The 7,176-nt window shown below is 42.6% G+C and overlaps 1 long non-coding RNA gene across 1 annotated transcript; it reads left to right on the forward strand.

Moving 5' to 3' along the window:
• The first annotated feature begins 325 nt into the window (after nt 1-325).
• On the forward strand, nt 326-4,467 carry LOC116690276 (uncharacterized). The gene is made up of 3 exons (XR_004332220.1): nt 326-414; nt 4,263-4,301; nt 4,423-4,467. It is a non-coding gene; the product is annotated as an uncharacterized LOC116690276 (long non-coding RNA).
• Nucleotides 4,468-7,176: the final 2,709 nt, after the last annotated feature.

Below are 7,176 nucleotides of genomic sequence, written 5' to 3' on the forward strand. Positions count from 1 at the left end.
AAAAGGGAAAATGAACCTAAACAAGAACCCCAAACCACAACAGAATAGGTCATATTAAGAACATTATTTCATATTTATTTATTTATTTGAAAAGAGCTATTTTGTTCCAGGTTGTTACATATTTTATTACATTATTTATTTATTATTTATTTATTATTTTTGTACCAGTGAGGCATAATAAAGCATGTTCATTAACCTGCCTGTCTGAATTTGTGTCTCGAGGACGGCTCGGGTGTCTTCTTTTTTGGAAATCAAAATATGGTCACCCTCCCGAGTAGTGAGTTGTCGTCTATGGAAAAAGATGGATAGGCCTACAGCAAAAAAGCTGTCGGGGCTAAAAATAGAAAAAAGATGAAAAAGGAGATGGCAAGGGATGCGACCGCAGTTGAATAAGTGGATGGTGAAAGGCAACAGGTAGGATTTAAAGTGTGCTAGCTAGCGTTTGCTAACACTGGGAATGTAGCAGCCAAATGGGGGTTTACGGCTAGCTTAGAATATGCAAAACTGAGGTTGCTGAACTAAAAACTTGAAAATATAAGGTAGCATGTACAATAAATGACAAGAATCTGGTAAACATAACCAATGCAATAACTCTGGTTTACCATGGAATCGTGTATATATTTACTAACAAACTTGGAGGCTTGTAAATATTCATGTTAACAGACTTTTCTCAGACTAGGTAGTGTTTGCGAACACTTGTAGCTAAAGTGGGGTTTACTGCTAGCTAAATGCAAATCAATGTTGCTGATAGCTATTAGATAGAAGATTTTGGTTAAACTAGGGTGACCAGACATCCCCGGTTCCGGTTTTGGAGACCTGTCCCCGGAAATGTCCCCGGTTTTCAGTGTGACTGACAAACCCGAAATTGGAATGAAAGAAAGAAAACCTTGACCAAACGGAGCCGATCGAGCAGCGCTGCTCAGAGCTCAGGGGGGTTATAGAAAGCCGTATTTTGTGATGCTAAAATTACTGATTATTTACATGGAGTCTGATGGGTGTAGCGAATGCAATTTTGCGGACTTTTACGTTTTAAAAAAGGATTTTACTCTTTAACAGAAAGGTTAATGTTGTCAGACACTTAGAATATTAGTCAGAGTCTGTCAGTAGCAAAACGAGCACTTTTATTAACGTAATAAAAGCTGGACAATTATCCTATTAATTTACATTGTAGCTGGTTCTCCAGCTGCTGACTGCAGCGATCTCGTTTAATACTGGGTCAATGTCAAAGGAAAATATTTCCTCAATAGTTTTTATTGTATCCGATACTCAATAAGCTGTTGGAAAAACAAGCCTGAACCAATAAAGCAAAAGCTGTCAGATAAATCTGATAAATGTAGTTCAGTAAACATTACAACATTAACCCTCTGAGGTGTATGGAGTACAAGCATAAAGTAGCTGCAGGGGATCAGACCTTTGGGGGGGGGGGGCTCAGCCCCCTAATAAGAACAGCTCTAGGTCTAGTGTCCCCATTTTAAGTTTTACAAAAATAAAAACATGACGTGTTTCGAGGTATTTACGCTTCTGAGCTGAAAATGTCCCCGGATTTTGTCTGAGAAATCAGGTCACCTTAGGTTAAACCCTATTGGTATCAACAACAGATCTCAATTTTATTAAGGTAAAATAACAACTGGTAAATATAAGGTAGCATTAACATGCATTACTTGTCACTATTGTTATCAAGCATGTACAGCCCCTGATAAAAAAGTCTTGTTGCTTATCTATTTTGTAGAAACACCTGCTATTAACCTGACTTTTAATTAATCAATTGGTGTAAGAAATAGCTCATATGAAAAGCTAAAACCCTCCCAAATGATGTTCAATGCACTAAAATAAATTAGTTTCACTAAAAAAAGATTTATTATTTAAACAAGACAGAAAGGTCAAATTTTGGCAAGAGAAAAGTTGTGTCGCCTATACAGAAATTGAACAAATTTACTGCAAATACTAAAATATGTCAGCAAATTAAATAGTGGTGCTGTGAGATCCAAATTTAATATCTTTTATGACTTCCATGAGCTTGAAGAACTGCATCCATGCGGTTTGGCAAGGATTCATACAATGTATTGATGAAGTCATCAGGAAGAAGTCTTGCATGCCTCTTCATCAATATTCTTTGGTTTCGTCTTCCATGCTTCCTCTTTCATCCTACCCCACATATGCTCCATGATGTTCATGTCTGGTGACTGGGCCGGCCAATCCTGGAGCATCTTGATCTTCTTCGTCTTGAGGAACTTTGAAGTGGAGATGGAAGTATGCGATGGAGCACCATCCTGCTGGAGAATTTGGCCTCTTTTATGGTTGGGAATATAAGAGGTAGCTAAGATTTCTTGGTATTTGAGACGATTTAAGTTGCCTTTCACCCTGCAGATCTCTCGCACACCCCCATAGTGGATGTAACCCCAGACCATGATTTTTCTGCCACCAAACTTCACTGTTTTCTTGGATTCATGCGGGCTCCAGTAGGTCTCCTGCAATATTTGCGGCAACTGTGGTGTAATTCAACAGAAGATTCATCTGAAAAATCCACTTTCTTCCACTTTACAGTAAAACCAGCACATTTAGCACATAAAAACAGATACAGCAATAAAAACCAACACATAAAACAAGCATATTAAAAACCAATAAAACAGTGTAGCCTACAAATTTGTAAAAATGTGGAGTGACTAGTAGGCTAAGTAGATATTTTTAAATCCTTAAACATTCAGTTGGTCCACTATAGTCTGTTAGGCTGTTTTCTCTTTGTTTGATAACAGCCGTAGTTCCGTTTTTGCATAGCATGTGTTCAACCTCCTCGTTAATTTCCATTAGAAGCTGCTGCTCATTGGGTGAAACCTATGCCGCATGCGTCTTCTCCATTTCTGCATCAACAAATCTGGGATCAATACGTGGTCTATTTAAGAAAGCCGTGAACATGCACTTATCCCAGCTATCTACCCCTGGCTTGACATAGCTTCACCTTCTTATCCTTGCTCGGGGAACGTGCAACCGATTAAGCCGCAATGAGCGGATCAAACTAAGTCAAGTTTTTTCACTTATCCTGGATATCTTCATTCTACTTTCGTGCAACTCTGGGCTGCAAAGAGCTGTTTATATCAAGAAAGAAAATCATCTTGGTAATGTTAGTGCATTCCCATTGTAAACTGGCCTCCTCCGTAAGTCTTGGAGGCCGTTTTTATTATTATTATTATTCCCTGCCTGGCGACACCAAAACAGCAGTGAGTGAATGAATTTGAATTCAATCCATCGCTCTGAAGCTGCCTGGTGGAAACCCAACTGAACGCAGTAAACACTTACCAATGTCTGCAACAAGTCCATCCCTACTCGTTGCCTTCGTTGGTTTGATTGGTTAGGTTTAGGCATCAGGAGTGAGATTGGTTAGGGTAAGAAAACCAGGGTTAGCAAATTAGAGGCAGAGTAGGGCGGTACATTTCTTCACCTTAAAAACCAACAGCTTAATTACAGTTTAATGTAATGTTAACACATAAAGCTTAAGTATGATAATTGGGCTTGTCAAGACAAATTTACAACAAGTTATGTGACTAGGTTAATAGTCAAGTTGTCATAACACAGAGATCGTTGTCTTTGTTAAAGTCAAGTCTCGAACAATGCTAACTTTACATTAAAAGTGTCATAATTTACTTTGTCACTTTCAGTCATGAACACTCAAAATGACTCCTTCATGTTTATGACAGGTGTCATGTCATAATAATGTCATGTCAGTCTTACACACACCCCTTCAAAAAAGGTGTCACCTAATTCCAGTAACTCCCCGAAGAGCAAGCATTCAGCTCTGAGCAGGACCACGGCTACAGCTGCAACCATGATTTAGGTGGAAAACTGAGGGGTGAGAAAAATAACGGCTCTGGGGAATAAGCTCCTCAGAGCTAATTTAGTAACAAGCATTTCTGCAACATGAATGCACATTGAGGGCCCTATCTTGTACCCAGAACATTGTTAATGTCCTGTCCGGTGCCCACAAAGTTTGAATAACAAGTGCACCTGCACCCATCTTTGCGCCCATGGACGTGCTGGTCTTACAGGGACGTGAGTTCAGGTGAATTCTTGGCGTATTGCTATCTTAAGGCAGCGGGAAGTGATCGCGCCATTGACCAACAACAAAAACCTACTGTAAAGTCAATAGCGTAGCATTTCATTGTTATTTTATCATTAACATTTTTGTAAAACGTGCCTAGGCTTATGCACAGCGCGCCCACACTATGCTTGTTACTGTATAATGCTGGTCTTATCTGGTGCTCATTTAGGTGTGAGGATGGTGGATCAGGAAAGACAAGGGAAGGCAGGTAGGTCCAACATCAGGTGAAAGTGTAGGGGGAGCCACATGATACAGATTAATTTCTTAATATTATTAATATGGAAAAACTAAAATGGTCAATATATTACATGTTTGACAATATGTCTTAGTGGAGAAGAACACAGGCAAGGAGTGAAAGAGACAGACATTAGGTCAAAAAAAGAATGCCCAGGTCTGGTGTAGTTGTTCCGGGCGCATTGTTTTTTTCTTCCTTTCTGCTTTTGTTAGTCTACGTTTTTTTTGTTTTTTTTAACTCAGTAACAGATAGGATTTGTAATGTCGTGAAATACAAAACGCCATTCGGAACATAACCAAGCACATGTTAAAATACTATAAATACATTAAAATAATTTATTTTGTTCTTTCCACCTCTGTGTTACAGCTGTCCAGTTAGCTAGTGTAAGAAATTCATAACTTAAATCGCGTTCGTTCGGATTTCTGAGGAAAAGGAGGCTGGGGGTCAAATTGAGAATTGGTCAAGGTTTAATGCAACAGCAGTGATGAAGATGATAAGACAAAGACAATCAGACAAAACAAACACAATAACACTGCAGCTGACAGCGGACTGATCCACGCTCCTCCTGACGGAGTCACATGAAAACAGTCCTCAATATCTGTAAATCACTCTCATTTATGCCGTGTACCTGGGGGCGGTTCCTTTTCACCTGGTGCTTTCAATTCCATTCTCATTGGTCCGCTGTTGTCATGACAACATGCCGTACATCTTTCCTGTGCAATGAGAACTGACCTGCCTCTGCATCTCCGGGGGTCACCCCTTGGTAGCAGAGCAACTGCTTCTGTCGTGCAAATGTGAAACTGCCATCAACACAGTCCAATCAACATTGTATTTTCTCAGCCTAGACTAAAACCCCAGGGGACAGGAGACAGAGGACTACCTTTTGTTGAGCAGGAAGCCCCTTTCCATATGTTAATTGCTAGACTTGACCAGATCAATACTTTACAGTCAGAGAAACGGGGGGTGGGGGGGGTGAGGAACAAATGGCCATCCTGCCTTCTTCACAGACATATGCATATTAATCCCATCCTGACTGCATCACACAGTTTATAACTTTTTATAACTCAACACTAGCTATCTCAGCCCTGGGGCCTGTTGCAAGAAACCAGGATAATTGGTTAACATACACACACACACACACACACACACACACACACACACACACACACACACACACAGGGAAGCGCAGCAGAACACACATGCAGAGTTAAAATAAAAATATCACGGTGCAAATCCGCCATCCTAATAGCAATTTGCCAAGGTACAAACACGTCTGGCTTTTAAAGGGAATGGGAGATGAAACTCTGATTGGTTTATTGCATGTTACGCCCAAAACATCCATCCATCCATCCTCATCCGCTTATCCGCTATCGGGTCGCGGGGGCAGCAGCTCCAGTAGGGGACCCCAAACTTTCCTTTCCCGAGCCACATCAACCAGCTCCGACTGGGGGATCCCGAGGCGTTCCCAGGCCAGGTTGGAGATATAATCTCTCCACCTAGTCCTGGGTCTTCCCCGAGGTCTCCTCCCAGTTGGACGTGCCTGGAACACCTCCCTAGGGAGGCGCCCAGGAGGCATCCTTACCAGATGCCCAAACCACCTCAACTGGCTCCTTTCAACGCGAAGGAGCAGCGGCTCTACTCCGAGCTCCTCTCGGATGACTGAGCTTCTCACCCTATCTCTAAGGGAGACGCCAGCCACCCTCCTGAGGAAACCCATTTTGGCCGCTTGTACCCTTGATCTCGTTCTTTCGGTCATGACCCAGCCTTCATGACCATAGGTGAGGGTAGGAACGAAAATTGCCCGGTAGATCGAGAGGTTTGCCTTCTGGCTCAGCTCTCTTTTCGTCACAACGGTGCGATAAATAGAATGTAATACCGCACCGGCTGCTCCAATTCTCCGACCAATCTCACGCTCCATGGTCCCCTCACTCGCGAACATGACCCCAAGGTACTTAAACTCCTTCACTTGAGGTAAGGACTCAATCCCTACCCGGAGAAAGCTCTCCATCGGTTTCCTGCTGAGAACCATGGCCTCAGATTTAGAGGTGCTGATCCTCATCTCAGCCGCTTCAGACTCGGCTGCGAACCGATCCAGTCAGTGCTGAAGGTCACAGACCAATGATGCCATCAGGACCACATCATCTGCAAAAAGCAGCAATGAGATCCCGAGCCCACCGAACTGCAACCCCTCCCCGCCCCGACTACGCCTCGATATGCTGTCCATATATATGCCCAAAACACACCTATGAATTAATAAAGACACTAAGTACAACCCTATTGAACCATGCGCCTGGCGCACGGACCCTTTTTCTCGCCATCAAACTAGCAAAAGTGGATTTGGACATGCCCTAAATGCACCTGCGTCATGCGCTCCATGCGGTGTGCTTAGATTGTTAAACTAGTTCCCTGAGAGTGGAGCGCAATGTGTCATAGGAAGTTAGTCTAAAACCTGGCAGTCCAAACCTATAACAGCATAACTAAGAGCTGGCCCAAGGCAAACCTGAGCCAGCTCTATAAGGGTTGGTAGATAATAGTGCATATACGAACAAAAGTGTAAAATGTAGTCCAGTTTATTGTCCCGAGAGTGGACATTTGCCATGAATAGGGAGTTAGTTTGAGTTTTTCTTTATTTTCTGAAATTGTGGAGTGTCTTATATCCCTCCAAAGACTGATCCACGCAGCTCTTTCCCAAGAGAATCCCTGACAGGGCGCCCCCAGCGCAGGACCCTGGGACAGGAACCAAGGCTTCTTCCACACCAATAGGGCACGAAGACATTTGTGCGTAACCCGTATCAGGCGGAACGGGTTCCCTCTCGGGGAGAACCCCTTGATTTTTAGCCACCACTGC

Source organism: Etheostoma spectabile, chromosome 5 (assembly GCF_008692095.1).
Source record: "Etheostoma spectabile isolate EspeVRDwgs_2016 chromosome 5, UIUC_Espe_1.0, whole genome shotgun sequence".
Lineage (NCBI taxonomy): Eukaryota > Metazoa > Chordata > Actinopteri > Perciformes > Percidae > Etheostoma > Etheostoma spectabile.